This window comes from Haliotis asinina, chromosome 11, assembly GCF_037392515.1.
Source record: "Haliotis asinina isolate JCU_RB_2024 chromosome 11, JCU_Hal_asi_v2, whole genome shotgun sequence".
NCBI lineage: Eukaryota > Metazoa > Mollusca > Gastropoda > Lepetellida > Haliotidae > Haliotis > Haliotis asinina.
This window is the reverse complement of record NC_090290.1, coordinates 32,752,567-32,774,562: the sequence shown is the minus strand read 5'-3', so window position 1 is coordinate 32,774,562 and position 21,996 is coordinate 32,752,567. Positions and strand designations below refer to the sequence as shown.

At 39.1% G+C, this 21,996-nt stretch overlaps 1 pseudogene; it reads left to right on the top strand.

Moving 5' to 3' along the window:
- Nucleotides 1-21,996, top strand: part of LOC137255371 (mucin-19-like) — a 194,076-nt pseudogene that overhangs the window by 82,797 nt on the left and 89,283 nt on the right.

Sequence of the window (21,996 nt, the reverse complement as noted above, 5' to 3'; positions counted from 1 at the left end):
TAGGGACAACCACAAGTGGAACAACCACAACCAGTGCAACGACAACCACAAGTGGAACTACCACAACCAGTGGTACAACAACTACAAGTGGAACAACCACTACCAGTGCAACAACAACCACAAGTGGAACAACCACTACGAGTGGAACAACCACAACCAGTGGAACAACAACGGGTAAAAGAAATAATGTCACAAGTATATTTTGTGGTTCAGTACAGAAATGGTTTTGTACGTCACTTTACAATACTTTGTTAGCAAAGTCCTTTTCAATTGGACATTTTTGCCCCATTTTGTCCTTGTTAATGTTGTAATAAAATCGTGTTCTAGGGTCGAATGTACAGTTCACACGTGCGATATTGTTGATATGACATATGTGCCCGTCATATCCCTAATGTGCTGGGTTAGTTAGAGTTGGTTTTGTTTTAATGAAAATGAAGACCTATGACTTGCTTTTACAAACACTTCCACAATATGTTATGACACATTGTTGTATGACATCGTTACAGAAACGACCCCATGTGACAAGATTGATCTGATGAACCCAAGTGAGAACCCATCACCCGCACCGACATCATCCCCAGTCGGTAATACAGACAACCCTCTGTCACAAATACCTTTGGACGAGTCACCCTATGTTGACACAGTGAAGGTCACATCTAAAACGATCTTCACTTCCGTGCCTCCTAAGGAAACCACAAATCCTAGGGTATGTCTGTAGAGACTACGTGCTGATTGAATAAACAACGTACATAACATTTTCCGATGTGATTAAACGCTCATGGACTGAATGATAATGTATATACTATGCTGACGAGCAGTTTAATAAAGTTGGTGTAAAATATTGGCTTGAAGAATGTATGAGCGCAAAGAAGATTTGTTGTTACCCATTTGATTGTGGTGAAAGAATTTTCAAGTGAAGGTAATAGAGCATTTTGTTTGAACTTTGTAGGAGACTGAGTTCCCTGTCAAACCTTCAACTGATACGATTATCTTGGTAACTGACGACAAACCTGAGGACTTCAGTGTCAATGGGACACCAGTTGATACCTCTAGCAGTACCCCAGGTACCGTTGATGGCAAACCAGTTTTCCTCACTACTGTGCCAGTTACACCAAGTACAAATCCAGTGACAGTAACCACTCCAGCTGGAAAAGACAAACCTGAAGTCTTCGAAGAACGTGTTGGCACTGAGGATCCACAAAATCCATCTGTTTTTGAAGTAAGTATTTATTCAAGCTTTGGAGGCTACATATATGAAGAAATGATTGTCAGCTCTTTCAGAGACTTTCTTTAGAAATGCCAGCTCTTCGCTTTTATTGCTTAGCCGATATGCTCAACTTCTGTAGTCTTGAGTGTACAAACTCAAATTTGCATTGCATCCGTTGATGCATAAATTGATTATGTGAAAGTTTCATGCTGCTGCTTTCATGTTCAGGTTCCCGTCAATGGCAAAGTATCAGACATCCTTGTGCCAGCAACTAGCTCGGTATCTGAAATTGTCATATGCCAGCACGAGACAACAGGTGAGGCTGCCCGCGTGTACCATGTGGTGAAGGATACTTCACATTTCTTGCACGGAAAGGAACCGTCAATGTGATTTACGCGAATTGTACTTTAAGGATGGATTCATTAGAGATGCTAAAGAGACGTCATCCATTAGGATTACATTTGAAACTTCTTTATAAAGAACGATTTAGCTGACTCAATGTGTACCCTTGCACACTTAACTGGCGTTGATGTTTGTTTGTTTTGGTACTTCAAGCTTGAGAGAATGTTGAACATATAGATCTGTGATATATCTCAGATACCCTGTCTGATGATGTCATTGGTTAAATGCCCTGTTTTTCTGCTGTTGATAAAACACAGACTGGATGGTCATACCTAATTCCATTGTTTCCATTAGGGACAACCACAAGTGGAACAACCACAACCAGTGCAACGACAACCACAAGTGGAACTACCACAACCAGTGGTACAACAACTACAAGTGGAACAACCACTACCAGTGCAACAACAACCACAAGTGGAACAACCACTACGAGTGGAACAACCACAACCAGTGGAACAACAACGGGTAAAAGAAATAATGTCACAAGTATATTTTGTGGTTCAGTACAGAAATGGTTTTGTACGTCACTTTACAATACTTTGTTAGCAAAGTCCTTTTCAATTGGACATTTTTGCCCCATTTTGTCCTTGTTAATGTTGGAAAAACGTAATAAAATCGTGTCCTAGGGTCGAATGTACAGTTCACACGTGCGATATTGTTGATATGATATATGTGCCCGTCATATCCCTAATGTGCTGGGTTAGTTAGAGTTGGTTTTGTTTTAATGAAAATGAAGACCTATGACTTGCTTTTACAAACACTTCCACAATATGTTATGACACATGGTTGTATGACATCGTTACAGAAACGACCCCATGTGACAAGATTGATCTGATGAACCCAAGTGAGAACCCATCACCCGCACCGACATCATCCCCAGTCGGTAATACAGACAACCCTCTGTCACAAATACCTTTGGACGAGTCACCCTATGTTGACACAGTGAAGGTCACATCTAAAACGATCTTCACTTCAGTGCCTCCTAAGGAAACCACAAATCCTAGGGTATGTCTGTAGAGACTACGTGCTGATTGAATAAACAACGTACATAACATTTTCCGATGTGATTAAACGCTCATAGACTGAATGATAATGTATGTACTATGCTGACGAGCAGTTTAATAAAGTTGGTGTAAAATATTGGCTTGAAGAATGTATGAGCGCAAAGAAGATTTGTTGTTACCCATTTGATTGTGGTGAAAGAATTTTCAAGTGAAGGTAATAGAGCATTTTGTTTGAACTTTGTAGGAGACTGAGTTCCCTGTCAAACCTTCAACTGATACGATTATCTTGGTAACTGACGACAAACCTGAGGACTTCAGTGTCAATGGGACACCAGTTGATACCTCTAGCAGTACCCCAGGTACCGTTGATGGCAAACCAGTTTTCCTCACTACTGTGCCAGTTACACCAAGTACAAATCCAGTGACAGTAACCACTCCAGCTGGAAAAGACAAACCTGAAGTCTTCGAAGAACGTGTTGGCACTGAGGATCCACAAAATGCATCTGTTTTTGAAGTAAGTATTTATTCAAGCTTTCGAGGCTACATATATGAAGAAATGATTGTCAGCTCTTTCAGAGACTTTCTTTAGAAATGCCAGCTCTTCGCTTTTATTGCTTAGCCGATATGCTCAACTTCTGTAGTCTTGAGTGTACAAACTCAAATTTGCATTGCATCCGTTGATGCATAAATTGATTATGTGAAAGTTTCATGCTGCTGCTTTCATGTTCAGGTTCCCGTCAATGGCAAAGTATCAGACATCCTTGTGCCAGCAACTAGCACGGTATCTGAAATTGTCATATGCCAGCACGAGACAACAGGTGAGGCTGCCCGTGTGTACCATGTGTTTCACAGTTATTTAATTGAATGTTATTTTAAGGATGGGTTCATTAGAAATGCTGCATAAATGGTATTTAGATGAGATGGATACGAACGTTTTTCAGAAGGAATGATTTTGCTGACGCGAAGAGTACTCTTTGACACTTAGTTGTGTTTGAGCGGTTGTTTTTCTGGAAAAGAAGCAGCACCATGTTTTGATGAAATGTGATTGTAGATGTTGATTAGATTTGCTAGTAGATAATGCGATTTGTTTCATTAAATATTTGTTATTATTTGAAAAATATGAGTCATGTTCGTATATCCTTTTCTGCCCAATAAAATATTGGTTTTGTTTGTGGAAAGGGAAGCGTTCGTAGAAACAAAACATTGAAATCCAGGTGCCGGTACATCAGTAAATTTACTGTTTGAATGGCAATCGTTCAAATGCCTTCTGATTACGGGTACTATGTCCATGTTGTGATGGACGATAGGACAGTTCTAGCGACGTGTTGTTTCACAGAGTCGATCACTACGGGGACGGTCGTCGGTGCTGTTAATGGCACTTTTTTGCTGTGGAATTGAGGAAGTTTCATTTTTGACAGACATTTTAATATTATAACATTAGAAATGTTCATGTTATTAAAAATGGCAAGTAGATGTAAGTCAATTTCATGCACACTGTATTTTGTGACAAGATTGACCGATTATAACATACTAGCTCTTAAAGAAACTGTGTTCGCAGACACTGCATTCGGAATTGTAATACAACACAGAAGAAATGAAATGATGTAGACACTTTATAAGCTGAAGTATCGGACTACAAGAAAAAGAACATGAACAATATCCGTGACTCGACAAAGTCACAGAGTGTCGTGGTCAAATCTAAATCTGACGTAAATGATCCCTGACACGGTGCAGTCCTGGAATGGTCTGGAATGTGGTCACTGCCGTCTGGAGCCTGTGCCGGAGACGAGTCCCTCCGAATCCGTCTGTCTTGGTGTCGTTACTCGGGGACGCCCAGTACGTCGGGAGCCGCCGACGTCATTAGTGTTTTGACAACCCCTGACCAGTGCAGATGTTGCGATGGCACTGGAAATTTGCTGTCACCTGTTGGCTCATTCCTAGTCAAACCATTCCAATGGATTCATGACAGATGATAATCTGGGCAAATGACTTCTCTTGTGAATTTCTGAAAGTTTGAATGACCAAAGATCAAATTTTTGACAGTGACAGCAATTTCCGAGTTTCATATATTGTGTGCAGTTGCATGGGGTCCACGTGCAGTAAAACAGTACAAGTCCATTGGCCACCATCAATGGCTTGTGGTCGGAAGGCACGTGTATGAGCGTTTGATTGTCTCCATTACTTGCTGGGTTCACACTTGTATCTATGTATGAAGATACCATGTCCCTACATTGATATTTTCGGTTTGCGCAAAAACATTTTGTGGCTGGTATGTATTATGAGTAAATTCTTTCCTCGTATTTTGAAACGAAACTGTATTATCTATCTTCTGAACGAAATTTGTGTTGTAAAACGGTCAAACAATTCCTTAACTCAGTACTTTGATAAACTCAGTGGAAACAGGATTGTGTGGCTAGGCCTTGTGTTTGAGTTAAAGGTGTTGAGTTAACGGCTATCCACATGAATCTAATCCTAATGTAAAGGGTAGATTCTTTGATATGTTACTATAGATATATGCATCTGATCTTTGCCTTCTTCATCCATACCCATGGTGTGCAAAGAGTTCATTTTGTCTGGGGAATAGGCATTCAGTTGGATTGCGTTCTAATAAAAATGACTAAAAAGCTTGCATAGACATCATAAATACATCAAAATCATCAAAATATGGACATGGTTAAGTGTATACTTACCGTAATTGTGCTCGTCTGCAGTTCTGTGTTAGATTGCGTTAATATCTTCGTTCATAAATATAATACTGTGATATATGCTGCGGGTTATTGCCCATGTGCTATATTACATGAAAATTGATGTTTGAATAGTTTTAATTTGTAGTACAGTGTGCATGCCTTGAATAAAAAACAAACAAACAAACAAACAAAAAACACTTACCGTTTTAATGTCGCGCCCGTGGTTACTGTTTTTATATAGTGGCGTAACCAGTCGTAGTTTTATTCTTATAACGATAGGCAGGGTAACAAAAAGACGTGTTTGTTCACGTGTTTGATGACAAACGACAGGGAGTATATATGAGTGTGTGTTTAATAGGAACAACCACAACCAGTGGAACAACGACTAGTGGAACTACAACCACAAGTGGAACAACAACAAGTGGAACTACAACCAGTGGGACAACCACAACAAGTGGAACAACAACAACGACTGGTGAGTATAATGTGTGTTACAAATCATTTCCTTGAGAGAAACCTGTGTTTACAGAAGCTCTAGACTTCCAGAGGCAATGGATATGAAACATTCTGAATGTCCATTTGCTATGACTCTAATTGTAAGAATGACAAGTTGATGGAAATTAATCTCGGGCACATGTCTGTGTTTCACAACGTATATACTCATTTACTTGTGCATGTCTACGGTCATAGCGATTGACAAAATCCATATCGTCTTCATGGTCATATTTATAAAATACTATCAGAGGCACACTGACCACACACACACACACATACACACACACACACACACGCACATTCACACATAAAAACAAATAAAATATTTTTCAGAGCAAATATTTTAATGTCTGTAACAATCATATCAATCAAGTTCACTCATATGTCAGTGATATGAAAAATGCCATACACCTTTGTAATTGTCGCCATGCAATGATACTCATGACGTTTTCGAGCTATCGGGCATATACCAATCATTAGTTTGCTCTTTACTGCAATACCTCTTGTGATGAACTATTGTATGTAATAGCGACATCTGATGTGATATAACATGTTAGGAATGATCAGTTGAGTTGAATATCCAACACCCACCAAATACAATCGTTAACATCTTTGACTCTTTGAATTACTGCCCTTGGAAATATAACGGTTGCAGATATCTAACACTTATAGGAGAATGAATGTGGTCAAAAACCTGGTCGACACATATTGATATATCTGTGTACTGAACATGTCACAAATCACAATATCTTTCTTATTCATATCATTGCTTTCACAATTATGATAAAATAAAAAATAAAAACTTGGAACATTGCGGTATGTTCAGTTGTCAAATGTTAATGTGAATTTGTAGTCCGGTTCGTCTAGTGGATCATCTTTTTACCCGTCCAAACGATAAAGCAAGGCAAAGCAGGAATATGTCATTTCCATATACACTCAGTATTGGGAATCTATGCCAATGAGCAAAAATAGAATAACTATATGATGTCCAAAATCGACAACTCATGTACACCTCACATTATATCATTTTACACGAAGCAGACATTTTAAACTGATAACAATAATACAATTCTGGGGATAAAATTGTTTCGGAAGTTTCGGAAATCTTGACCTAGACCGTTTGTATTATCATATGGTGTCTCAGGTCATATGCATAGTGAAACCTTATTTATGTGTTTGAGATAGATTCTAACGAAATCGCTCGAGTTATCAACTTTCCAAACTTATGACTTTCGTGAATACCTAACAGTCTTGATTAAGCATATAAAAGAAAACAGGTATTTTTTATACACCCCCCCAAAAACAAACAAAACAACAATGACTGAGAATGAAAGGGCATTACGACTAAGGAAGATACGAAAAGTGAATTCTTTTCGGGGACTATTTAACCATTCCTGGAAGTGAAAGTTTGACATTAGTATGTTAAAGGAGCAGTTACCACAACATTCATCAACACAACAATTCATCAACCTTTAGGCGGTTCTGTGGCCATAACCAAACAATAGGGAGAATCAAGAAAATTCATGCCATCTCTGCTTAATTGCAGGTGGTCTTTACAAACATGATAAATGGCGGCAACTGTACTTACATCCTCGCGATATTTACCTCCAGGTACTCCTTGTAGCAAGGTGGACTTGATGAACCCACAGGATAATGCAGCTACTCCAACACCAGACGACTTTGGCCTGCCAAACAACAACCTGTTGGAATTCCCACTGTCGGATAGCCCACTGGTTGATAGTGTAACTTCGACATCGTCCGTCGTGTATTCCCCTGTGGAAGAAACACCCGGGGTAGGTTTTGAAACAATAACCCTTAAGACGTTATGCGAACATTTAAGAAATGTAACATGGCAGACATGCATGGACACCATCTATCGGATGATATACATGTTCTGTAATGCATAGCACTAGATTTATCTCCCTATGAAAACTCCTACGAACAGCTTAAGCGGTTGATTCAAAACATGAGTGAGGACATATCACATATCATGTAGTTTCTACTTAGTCAAGTGAGTTTGTTCAAAATTGTCTCTGTTCACCTAACAGAAAATGGGTACCTGGTTGGATAAAGTTATTTGACTATAACCTTCTAACGCCTAACAGGCAGCTTGCGTTATCCGCGGTAACAGGAATCAAAGTCTGATTAGGCGCTGCGAGCAATCGTGTTTGGAAACTGTGATATAGAAGATGACTGGAACCTCGAAGAACATTAACCATGAAAAATGTATTTTCAATGTCCAACCCTCAATATGTTTGAAACACTTATCTGGAAAATATGTAAAACACTGCTTGAAGAACTATGCATGTTGGTGTTGCAATGCCATGTGATAAGAAACAAAAAATTCTAAACGCAGGTTTTGTCATGAGTGAGTTAGTGAGTTGAGTCTGACACCGTTTCAGTGTGCACCAATTTCATGACCGGGAACAACAGTGTAAATATGATGTATATGATAGTAGCTTCCCATGGCACAACATGACTTGACTCTGAGTAATGTAAACCAAAAACTAATTGTAAGAATATACTATATGCTTCGTGTTGCCTACTTTAAATGCTACACCTGAATCAAAACGTATCAATGTCTTCTGTTTTGTGTATAATTCATTCGTGTGATTTCTATCTCAATTCAACATAGTTATTTAAGTTGACATCCCCTTGACGTGTTTGTTTTCACAAGATTTTTCAGAATGCTTGAACATTCTGTAGAAACGACACAACTACTGTGGAATTCTTTTTATCTTTAGTGCGTGACATGTATTCGAAGCTTGACTCATGATTTTTAAATTGTCTGTGAATATCCTTCGAATGATTTGAGTACGCGTTTCCTTTTTGGTGGTTTTAAGTTGTTGCTTTTAGAAAAAAACATGCATCTGTGTACTGTAACTAACAAATTGAACATTTTTCAATTTTACAAACTTTTAGGAACCATTTGCCGTCAAGCCAAGGACCAAGAAGATTCTTCTTATAACAGAGACAATTCCGACTGGTACCAGTGTTAATGGTCAACCTGTAGATACAACCACATCTGCCAGCGGCAATAGGAATGGCAAGCCCATCTTTGTGACTGTTGTTGACATAACCGAGGGTGCACCCGTAACTGTTGTCACACCACCGGGAGAAAAGAGGCCGGAAGTATTTGAAGAAGTTGTTGGAGAGAAACTCCCCGGAACAGACAGCTTCAAGGTACTTATCATAAGATAATGCCAAACTGAAAACACGTTCATATTACAACCTATGGCAGACTTAGCTGTTCTGACTGTAACTTTTGTTTAAGCAGGTATATGCATGAGGATGTACCACTTGAATTCGTATTCACTAACGTGAACACATTATTCTTTCAGGTTCCTATTAATAAAGAGCTTTCGAGCATAATTGTGCCAAAGGGCACAGATGTTGAAAAGATCGAGATCTGCGAACATTTAACAACAGGTGAGAATACAATGTTTTACGTTTGGAAATAAGTGTGAGTTATCTTACATTTTCTCAAATCATTTGCGTATGTTTAATGAAGAAACATTAAGTGCGAATTGTTAATATTCACCTGTGAAACTCTTTGTTATTTAGGCACAACCACCAGTGGAACGACAACCAGTGGAACGACAACCAGTGGTACAACAACTAGTGGAACAACCACAACAAGTGGAACAACAACCACTACAGGTGATTACATACTCAATAACCGCACATTACACTATTTTATGTGTGAATGCTTAGGATGTTGATAAGTACTATTTCTCAACACTATTTGGAACGGCAAATGTCGAGCTACAATGCAAAACGAGCTAATATAGGCCTTTTCAGTAGTTCCTTACAAGGGTGGTGTATAAAATATGTGTCATCAGACGTGGGAATCAGTCTTGGTAGCCTGATGATCCCCCAGAACAATAGCAATGGACGCATCATTGTCATAATGTTCTACACCATTCTATATCAACAGGCTAGACACGTTAGGACATGTTCCAATATTTTATGGTGATATGGCGCTAGTGTATTGTAATTTGGTATATGTTTATGGGTATTGGTTGGTATCATGAGCACGATCCTATATACAACGTACAAGTTCTTACTCTTGTAATAAAATATGTCACGATTACCCTAACACAACTGCATATGTGCGCCATAAAAAGACATACGTGTAAAGGCAAGTACTGCAATGATAAATAAGTGCAGTCGGCCCACACTAAGGCTATTAGAACTGAAATAATGTTCTAAAATGTACCTCTAATTTAAAACAGTCTTGAAACCATCAATCCTTTTCATTTATGATTAGAATCCGTCGCTTAGATTTGCTCTCATCTTTTAAAAATGAAGTGCTATATTTACCCAGTTGTCGATTTTTTAACAAAATAATTTTTCAGAAGGGAATATTAAAGTATCATTTATCAAAGATTTACCTTTCATTCCTTATATAAATAAGCTGGGTTTTTTTGTCAAAAATGCACAACAATTACGTCTGCTCTAAATTAATTGAACATTCATTTCACAGAAAGAAACTTTACGACTATTTTATCTCGTGTATATCTTTTTAGATTGGTAAGAATATAAGGTGTATGTGCTCAGGACATGAACAGTTAATCAAACGTAATTTTCAATGATACAACAATATTTCCAAGTCATGTGACCCTTTTCAGCAACCATATAATACGCTGTAAATGTGCATGTATTGAAAATTGTTGAAAATCGTCGTTGAATAGTGTCCATAAAATAAAATCGGAGCCACTAAAATAAAGAACATGTGAAGCTATCAAAAGGTCTCTTTTTAGGCGGCACTTTATAATATCCGCATATACACCAAGACAGATTTCGAAATCCTCAAACAGTATGGTATATGTGGAAACAGAACACACAAACAGAAATCTTAACACAGACAGTGGGACCCTAGAATGCCGCGGGCATACTTAAAGCTATGCGAAGTGTACACTGAAAATGTTCTCAAATTCCAACTGGATTCCAGCTAAGTCTCTATACATTTCTTGGACTTTGGGGTCATTACTTCCTTCATTGAATACTTTAAACTAGAGTTTTGACCCACTTCAATGGAACCATCAGATATAATATTCCCTATATACTCTTAAAACCACTGTGTCCACACGATTCCAGATGCAGAAACTTATCAGAAAAGCTTATGATTATGCACTTCGTCAGAACTGTTGGATGGATTAAATACGAAATCAACAAGGTGTATTGATTTAAAATTTCACCAGATTACATTTTTGGGGTCTATTCACTCGATAGTGATGGGGGTCATTAAAAGTGAAACTCAGGGCAGTGTTTTTCCTGGTCAAGACCAGTCACTTCCCACTGACAATCGCCAAAGTGTGATGCTTAAAGAAAATATTAAAATGAAATGTCGAATGTGTAAAGAATTTACAAAGACTGTCTAACACCTTGTCAGTGGATGCCCTGCACAAACAGCATATCTTAAGAGACATGATGGAAAGGCTCGCTACTTTTACTACCGCCTGTGCCATGCGTGTAACTAACTGACTCCGAGGTTATCCATGGTACGACCCTTAACATCTCCAGAGCGTCATTGAAAATGACGCTTTCAAACTTCTTTGGTATAGGTCCTTACACGGCCTCAGAAGAATTTCTACCAACAAACCTGTTCGTGTCCTTATTGATAAAGCCATCATTGAACATCATTGAATTTTCTGTCCATGTTGACTGTAACGTGATTGGCAAGATTCAGGAAAAGCATGCTAAGTATGCGGACTTCGCCTTTGAAATGCCTTGCTTGCATTGCAAGTACACTGTCGTCAGACAACCCATTGTTCTCGGTGCCCTCGGTATGTCACCTCTTGATCTCTTGGCGCAGATCAGGAGGATGTCCGGGTTTTCTACCGGGAGCACAGACCTTCTGACAATCTGGGTAATGCAGAACTCTGCAATGCTTGGGAATCTACATATTCTCCGGAAAGTTCTGGAAGGGTTCGACTAGGCAGCGTTTACTGGGAGAAGTCCCATTTGCTGTTTTGGTTGCAAGTAGAGAGGGGCAAGAGCCTTGAGCTGATCATGAAACTATCCTGACTTTGTCAGGATCACCAGAACCCTCTCCTAAGCGCCGTTGGTCTTTACAAACATGATAAATGACGGCAACTGTACTTACATCCTCGCGATATTTACTTCCAGGTACTCCTTGTAGCAAGGTGGACTTGATGAACCCACAGGATAATGCAGCTACTCCAACACCAGACGACTTTGGCCTGCCAAACAACAACCTGTTGGAATTCCCACTGTCGGATAGCCCACTGGTTGATAGTGTAACTTCGACATCGTCCGTCGTGTATTCCCCTGTGGAAGAAACACCCGGGGTAGGTTTTGAAACAATAACCCTTAAGACGTTATGCGAACATTTAAGAAATGTAACATGGCAGACATGCATGGACACCATCTATCGGATGATATACATGTTCTGTAATGCATAGCACTAGATTTATCTCCCTATGAAAACTCCTACGAACAGCTTAAGCGGTTGATTCAAAACATGAGTGAGGACATATCACATATCATGTAGTTTCTACTTAGTCAAGTGAGTTTGTTCAAAATTGTCTCTGTTCACCTAACAGAAAATGGGTACCTGGTTGGATAAAGTTATTTGACTATAACCTTCTAACGCCTAACAGGCAGCTTGCGTTATCCGCGGTAACAGGAATCAAAGTCTGATTAGGCGCTGCGAGCAATCGTGTTTGGAAACTGTGATACAGAAGATGACTGGAACCTCGAAGAACATTAACCATGAAAAATGTATTTTCAATGTCCAACCCTCAATATGTTTGAAACACTTATCTGGAAAATATGTAAAACACTGCTTGAAGAACTATGCATGTTGGTGTTGCAATGCCATGTGATAAGAAACAAAAAATTCTAAACGCAGGTTTTGTCATGAGTGAGTTAGTGAGTTGAGTCTGACACCGTTTCAGTGTGCACCAATTTCATGACCGGGAACAACAGTGTAAATATGATGTATATGATAGTAGCTTCCCATGGCACAACATGACTTGACTCTGAGTAATGTAAACCAAAAACTAATTGTAAGAATATACTATATGCTTCGTGTTGCCTACTTTAAATGCTACACCTGAATCAAAACGTATCAATGTCTTCTGTTTTGTGTATAATTCATTCGTGTGATTTCTATCTCAATTCAACATAGTTATTTAAGTTGACATCCCCTTGACGTGTTTGTTTTCACAAGATTTTTCAGAATGCTTGAACATTCTGTAGAAACGACACAACTACTGTGGAATTCTTTTTATCTTTAGTGCGTGACATGTATTCGAAGCTTGACTCATGATTTTTAAATTGTCTGTGAATATCCTTCGAATGATTTGAGTACGCGTTTCCTTTTTGGTGGTTTTAAGTTGTTGCTTTTAGAAAAAAAACATGCATCTGTGTACTGTAACTAACAAATTGAACATTTTTCAATTTTACAAACTTTTAGGAACCATTTGCCGTCAAGCCAAGGACCAAGAAGATTCTTCTTATAACAGAGACAATTCCGACTGGTACCAGTGTTAATGGTCAACCTGTAGATACAACCACATCTGCCAGCGGCAATAGGAATGGCAAGCCCATCTTTGTGACTGTTGTTGACATAACCGAGGGTGCACCCGTAACTGTTGTCACACCACCGGGAGAAAAGAGGCCGGAAGTATTTGAAGAAGTTGTTGGAGAGAAACTCCCCGGAACAGACAGCTTCAAGGTACTTATCATAAGATAATGCCAAACTGAAAACACGTTCATATTACAACCTATGGCAGACTTAGCTGTTCTGACTGTAACTTTTGTTTAAGCAGGTATATGCATGAGGATGTACCACTTGAATTCGTATTCACTAACGTGAACACATTATTCTTTCAGGTTCCTATTAATAAAGAGCTTTCGAGCATAATTGTGCCAAAGGGCACAGATGTTGAAAAGATCGAGATCTGCGAACATTTAACAACAGGTGAGAATACAATGTTTTACGTTTGGAAATAAGTGTGAGTTATCTTACATTTTCTCAAATCATTTGCGTATGTTTAATGAAGAAACATTAAGTGCGAATTGTTAATATTCACCTGTGAAACTCTTTGTTATTTAGGCACAACCACAAGTGGAACGACAACCAGTGGAACGACAACCAGTGGTACAACAACTAGTGGAACAACCACAACAAGTGGAACAACAACCACTACAGGTGATTACATACTCAATAACCGCACATTACACTATTTTATGTGTGAATGCTTAGGATGTTGATAAGTACTATTTCTCAACACTATTTGGAACGGCAAATGTCGAGCTACAATGCAAAACGAGCTAATATAGGCCTTTTCAGTAGTTCCTTACAAGGGTGGTGTATAAAATATGTGTCATCAGACGTGGGAATCAGTCTTGGTAGCCTGATGATCCCCCAGAACAATAGCAATGGACGCATCATTGTCATAATGTTCTACACCATTCTATATCAACAGGCTAGACACGTTAGGACATGTTCCAATATTTTATGGTGATATGGCGCTAGTGTATTGTAATTTGGTATATGTTTATGGGTATTGGTTGGTATCATGAGCACGATCCTATATACAACGTACAAGTTCTTACTCTTGTAATAAAATATGTCACGATTACCCTAACACAACTGCATATGTGCGCCATAAAAAGACATACGTGTAAAGGCAAGTACTGCAATGATAAATAAGTGCAGTCGGCCCACACTAAGGCTATTAGAACTGAAATAATGTTCTAAAATGTACCTCTAATTTAAAACAGTCTTGAAACCATCAATCCTTTTCATTTATGATTAGAATCCGTCGCTTAGATTTGCTCTCATCTTTTAAAAATGAAGTGCTATATTTACCCAGTTGTCGATTTTTTAACAAAATAATTTTTCAGAAGGGAATATTAAAGTATCATTTATCAAATATTTACCTTTCATTCCTTATATAAATAAGCTGGGTTTTTTTGTCAAAAATGCACAACAATTACGTCTGCTCTAAATTAATTGAACATTCATTTCACAGAAAGAAACTTTACGACTATTTTATCTCGTGTATATCTTTTTAGATTGGTAAGAATATAAGGTGTATGTGCTCAGGACATGAACAGTTAATCAAACGTAATTTTCAATGATACAACAATATTTCCAAGTCATGTGACCCTTTTCAGCAACCATATAATACGCTGTAAATGTGCATGTATTGAAAATTGTTGAAAATCGTCGTTGAATAGTGTCCATAAAATAAAATCGGAGCCACTAAAATAAAGAACATGTGAAGCTATCAAAAGGTCTCTTTTTAGGCGGCACTTTATAATATCCGCATATACACCAAGACAGATTTCGAAATCCTCAAACAGTATGGTATATGTGGAAACAGAACACACAAACAGAAATCTTAACACAGACAGTGGGACCCTAGAATGCCGCGGGCATACTTAAAGCTATGCGAAGTGTACACTGAAAATGTTCTCAAATTCCAACTGGATTCCAGCTAAGTCTCTATACATTTCTTGGACTTTGGGGTCATTACTTCCTTCATTGAATACTTTAAACTAGAGTTTTGACCCACTTCAATGGAACCATCAGATATAATATTCCCTATATACTCTTAAAACCACTGTGTCCACACGATTCCAGATGCAGAAACTTATCAGAAAAGCTTATGATTATGCACTTCGTCAGAACTGTTGGATGGATTAAATACGAAATCAACAAGGTGTATTGATTTAAAATTTCACCAGATTACATTTTTGGGGTCTATTCACTCGATAGTGATGGGGGTCATTAAAAGTGAAACTCAGGGCAGTGTTTTTCCTGGTCAAGACCAGTCACTTCCCACTGACAATCGCCAAAGTGTGATGCTTAAAGAAAATATTAAAATGAAATGTCGAATGTGTAAAGAATTTACAAAGACTGTCTAACACCTTGTCAGTGGATGCCCTGCACAAACAGCATATCTTAAGAGACATGATGGAAAGGCTCGCTACTTTTACTACCGCCTGTGCCATGCGTGTAACTAACTGACTCCGAGGTTATCCATGGTACGACCCTTAACATCTCCAGAGCGTCATTGAAAATGACGCTTTCAAACTTCTTTGGTATAGGTCCTTACACGGCCTCAGAAGAATTTCTACCAACAAACCTGTTCGTGTCCTTATTGATAAAGCCATCATTGAACATCATTGAATTTTCTGTCCATGTTGACTGTAACGTGATTGGCAAGATTCAGGAAAAGCATGCTAAGTATGCGGACTTCGCCTTTGAAATGCCTTGCTTGCATTGCAAGTACACTGTCGTCAGACAACCCATTGTTCTCGGTGCCCTCGGTATGTCACCTCTTGATCTCTTGGCGCAGATCAGGAGGATGTCCGGGTTTTCTACCGGGAGCACAGACCTTCTGACAATCTGGGTAATGCAGAACTCTGCAATGCTTGGGAATCTACATATTCTCCGGAAAGTTCTGGAAGGGTTCGACTAGGCAGCGTTTACTGGGAGAAGTCCCATTTGCTGTTTTGGTTGCAAGTAGAGAGGGGCAAGAGCCTTGAGCTGATCATGAAACTATCCTGACTTTGTCAGGATCACCAGAACCCTCTCCTAAGCGCCGTTGGTCTTTACAAACATGATAAATGACGGCAACTGTACTTACATCCTCGCGATATTTACTTCCAGGTACTCCTTGTAGCAAGGTGGACTTGATGAACCCACAGGATAATGCAGCTACTCCAACACCAGACGACTTTGGCCTGCCAAACAACAACCTGTTGGAATTCCCACTGTCGGATAGCCCACTGGTTGACAGTGTAACTTCGACATCGTCCGTCGTGTATTCCCCTGTGGAAGAAACACCCGGGGTAGGTTTTGAAACAATAACCCTTAAGACGTTATGCGAACATTTAAGAAATGTAACATGGCAGACATGCATGGACACCATCTATCGGATGATATACATGTTCTGTAATGCATAGCACTAGATTTATCTCCCTATGAAAACTCCTACGAACAGCTTAAGCGGTTGATTCAAAACATGAGTGAGGACATATCACAACTACATGTAGTTTCTACTTAGTCAAGTGAGTTTGTTCAAAATTGTCTCGTGTTTGTTTTCACAAGATTTTTCAGAATGCTTGAACATTCTGTAGAAACGACACAACTACTGTAGAATTCTTTTTATCTTTAGTGCGTGACACGTACTCGAAGCTTGACTCATGATTTTTAAATTGTCTGTGAATATCCTTCGAATGATTTGAGTACGCGTTTCCTTTTTGGTGGTTTTAAGTTGTTGCTTTTAGAAAAAAAACATGCATCTGTGTACTGTAACTAACAAATTGAACATTTTTCAATTTTACAAACTTTTAGGAACCATTTGCCGTCAAGCCAAGGACCAAGAAGATTCTTCTTATAACAGAGACAATTCCGACTGGTACCAGTGTTAATGGTCAACCTGTAGATACAACCACATCTGCCAGCGGCAATAGGAATGGCAAGCCCATCTTTGTGACTGTTGTTGACATAACCGAGGGTGCACCCGTAACTGTTGTCACACCACCGGGAGAAAAGAGGCCGGAAGTATTTGAAGAAGTTGTTGGAGAGAAACTCCCCGGAACAGACAGCTTCAAGGTACTTATCATAAGATAATGCCAAACTGAAAACACGTTCATATTACAACCTATGGCAGACTTAGCTGTTCTGACTGTAACTTTTGTTTAAGCAGGTATATGCATGAGGATGTACCACTTGAATTCGTATTCACTAACGTGAACACATTATTCTTTCAGGTTCCTATTAATAAAGAGCTTTCGAGCATAATTGTGCCAAAGGGCACAGATGTTGAAAAGATCGAGATCTGCGAACATTTAACAACAGGTGAGAATACAATGTTTTACGTTTGGAAATAAGTGTGAGTTATCTTACATTTTCTCAAATCATTTGCGTATGTTTAATGAAGAAACTTTAAGTGCGAATTGTTAATATTCACCTGTGAAACTCTGTTATTTAGGCACAACCACCAGTGGAACGACAACCAGTGGAACAACCACAACTAGTGGAACAACAACTAGTGGAACGACAACCACAAGTGGAACAACAACCACAAGTGGAACAACAACTACGAGTGGGACTACATGTGAGTAAAGAACATTGCACGTTATAACCACCTGTCGTAAACTTGAAGCTGAATGTCCCCGTAACCTGGTGTGAAGCATGTTTACTTCATGTTTTGGTTTCGTAAGTGCATAACTTCACAGTAAGTCACATTGTTTGATTTAAATGAAGCAAAACCTTTGTTGAGGACTCCAAGTTCATATCGTGGTCACGATACCAGAATTGTAGGTTCTAACCCTGAGGACCCGTGAAGGCCGGGGTAGAACAGGTTAACATGCTTGTCGTAAGAGGCGACTAACGGGATCGGGTGGTCAGGCTCGCTAGGCACATGCCATCGGTTCCCAATTGAGCACATCAATGCTCATGCTGTTGATCACTGGATTGTCTTGTCCAGACTCGATTATTTACATACGGCCGCCATATAACTGGAATACTGGTTAGTGCTGAGTGCTGAAACTAAACTGAATCAATCACTCTGATCTTAAATCCTGTTATATGTTTTTTAAAACTCGCCTGTTTTGCACACGCATTGATTTAACAATGATTCTCAACACGCGTTGAACACAGTTTGTCTCATGTTCCTAAATTCCAGCCAAATTGTGTGAGGACAGCGACTCTGAAAATACAGTGACTCTCACTAGTGCTCCTTTGACTGATACAACAAACACAAGAGAACTTGTTCGGGAGGAAATCCTAGGACAGATAATGTCTGTCGAAAGTCCCGGAACAGAACCTGTGAAGATTTATACCATTGATCGTTTGCTCGTAAGTAGCTGTACTAATACTAAAACTGTTTAGTGCCAGGATCACGACGCAATCGCCTACCTAGGTAAATGTCTGGAATGGTATCTTGGCATTTGTCGATCTGCTTTCATAATTATATTTTATGTATTCAGCTAGTATCAGATATATTGGCAAAAAAGGGAGAAAAACCGAAAACAATTAAAATTAACACATTATTATCGTATGCAAGATACCAGCTCTTCCGCTCTTCCAATTTAAACATTCAGTCAGAGTATTAGCCATTTTGGCAAGACACTTTATACTAATGCATACATTCGTATTTAAAGTGAACTAGTGGTGTTGCTCTTTTTGCTTCGAGAGTTGTCTCCAAACATACACATTTGCACAAATAAACCCCTCGTCTATATCAATTTGCAGACTGTTAATAATGGAGATGCAGTTCCTGGACCTATATTTATTGAAGAGGCAACAGTCGGAGACAAGGTTACAGTTACAGGTAACTGGAGATTAATGGTTTCTTAAATAATACATATGCAGCTATCTGGTCTTGATTGGGGTAATTGTATTCTTTAAACGTATATTTACTGAATGTCAAGAAGAATTTTGTTCAGTCCCCTGTCCAACTAGCCTGCCTCCGGTAATGGAGATGGGACTTCCTATGGTTTAGGCACAGAACCTAGCCAAGAATGTCCTAACCATCCCAAGACACATTACATCAGTGTGCCAAAGGATGGTCTTAAAATACATGCATTAATGGCAAATTGCTTCACCTGCATTGGGAAAGTACCATACGGAGACGGAGACCAACTCAAGTTCCTCAAAAGTCACATGAGCCGTCAGTCCCTGGGGTGAGGGCACAACTGGAGACGGCCAGGAGCCTTTGCATGAGCGTTCTTCAAATGGACGTCAACGTCAATCTCGTTCTTCTTTCTGATGTAAACTCATCTGGCTTAGAAACAACCGGCCTCGAAATTTCTGGCCTAGATTCTTGTTCTATTAGCAGATTATTCTCTAAATTCTGTTTCTATTTTGTTTCATTCATTAAACAGCTGAATATGCTTTTCCCAAATAAGAAACTGAGGTTTATCCTTTGGCCGTCGAAGACCAATCACCAAAATGTCTCTCTTATAGACAACCTTAACGTGAAATTTATTTTATGGTGTAATTAATTGGTGAGACAGTTCAGCACATTGTTTTTGGATGTCCTTTCTTGGCACAAATGTCATACCGTGATCATGATTGCCAACCCATGAATCAACCCACATCTATCTTTTCTAAGAAGCATATAAATCTATTTACATAGATTTATGGTCAACCTCGTTTACACCCCAAATATGTCGCCACTTTCGCCACTGTTCCTGGTTCGACTTGCCATCCCTCTGTGGGAGAGGTCCTATTTTCTGCCTGGGATGAGGCAAGGGTGCCTGCGTGAAACCAGCCTGACTGCGCCAGGACAACCAACTCTCTTGTAATCTGTAAAACATATTGATAATAGTGCTTATAAGGGATCAGGTCATCGGTAACTGTCCATATTTACCATAAATTTTAATGAATATACCATTTACCTTTTGTAATCTGGTTTTCAACTGAAAGTGTCACATCCGTCATCTCACACGGGCTCAGAGAAACTCAACCACTTTTCACTTTTCTTCACAGCAGGGAACGCTGAAACATTCAATGACAAGTTCACGGTTGTTGAACCGACTGGAATAGAACAAATTACAATATCGAGTTTAAGTCCTGGGGACAAGATTTACTCACTAACAGAAGTGACAGACGCTGCTCTCCCATTAAAGGTTAGTATCACTTACAAACTCCTAACAGATTTGAACTAAGTGTACGAAATGTGTTCTTGAACTGGTTAATGATTTACGCACCTTGATACATTGTTGAAAATTCACTCTTGGTGTCCCACTGTCAAATAGTAATTGCCAAAATAGGCATGCAATCCAATCCTCGCTGTATCAGTTATAACCAGGGTATCATATCAACAAGATATCCGCTCTGGCAAACACATGGCATTATAACCAGGGTATTATATCAGCAGGTAATCCGTTCTGGCAAACACAGAACCAGGGTCATTATAGCCAGGGTGCAGTGTATTGTACATTTTTGGTCCACGTTTTGTCTCTCAAGACGAAAATGTTCATGTTCTCTCCATACATTCCTAACTGACTTCCACAGCAGAAAAAGAAAATCTCATGTTGTAAAAAGAAACGTTTGACTATGGTTGTCTTTCCTTTTCTTTGTACATTCATTACTATAGCGCAATATCTCATTTGTTCGTCAAATACGAAGGGTTCCATGAAATATTTACATGGTGCTGAATTCATACTTGTATAACTAATCCTCTTGATTAACAATTCTAGGAGAGTCCAAGTGGATCAACGGAGCTCCTTGTCATTGCCAAGAAAGGATTCACATTCAGTCAAGTCACCATTAAAGCATGTGTGAAGACCCTGACAAGTAAGTGTGTGGTCATATATCAGCAGTTATCTCTTGTATTTGCTAAATTTTCAAGTGCTTCAGTTATAACATTCATAACATTCAACAAACCTCTACCTAACAAACTCTACCGTTTTGTGAAAGAGCATAATATATTATTTTTCACACCTTGGGGACTTAAGACACAATTTAGAGACATATATAGCATGTACATGGTACCATGTCATCACATCAACAATGTGAACACTATCAAAGAAGACCTGTCTTGTCGTCAAGCAAGCAGCGAGGTCATGAATCTAACTGGATTACCCTCTAGGTCTGACCTGTCCTTGATGTATTGAAACAGGCCCTGTCGCTCAAAGTTTCTTTGAGATGAAAACAGGGATTTTTCGATAAGAGATTTTATTGAATGACATCATAAAAAGGGGATTATCATGCTTGTTCATTTTTTGAATGGTCGTCATGCATAATGTTTTGAGCAAGCCTTCAAGTTAACGATATTTGCAATCCTGCGAAATAACTGTAAGCAGAGGTTGAACATCGTAGACACGATGCAAGTTTCATCATGTATCTATAAAATTGTGTTTAATGGTACGAAAAAACTGGTACCATTTAACGAGTTACTGGAAAAAATTCACCTTCAAATAAAGCAATACTCAAATAAAGCAATTAGCTCCATCTAAGACAACCATTACAAGAACGACGACCAGTGCCACCACCACATCTGGAACAAAAACAACCAGTAGTACTACAACGACTGGAACATCAACCAGTGGTACTACAACTTCAGAAACAACAGCAAGCAGTGGTACTACAACTTTTGGAACAGCAATGACCAGTGGTACTACAACTTCAGGAACAACAACTAGTGGTACTACCACGTCTGGCACAACAACCAGTGGTACCACCACATCTGGGACAACGACC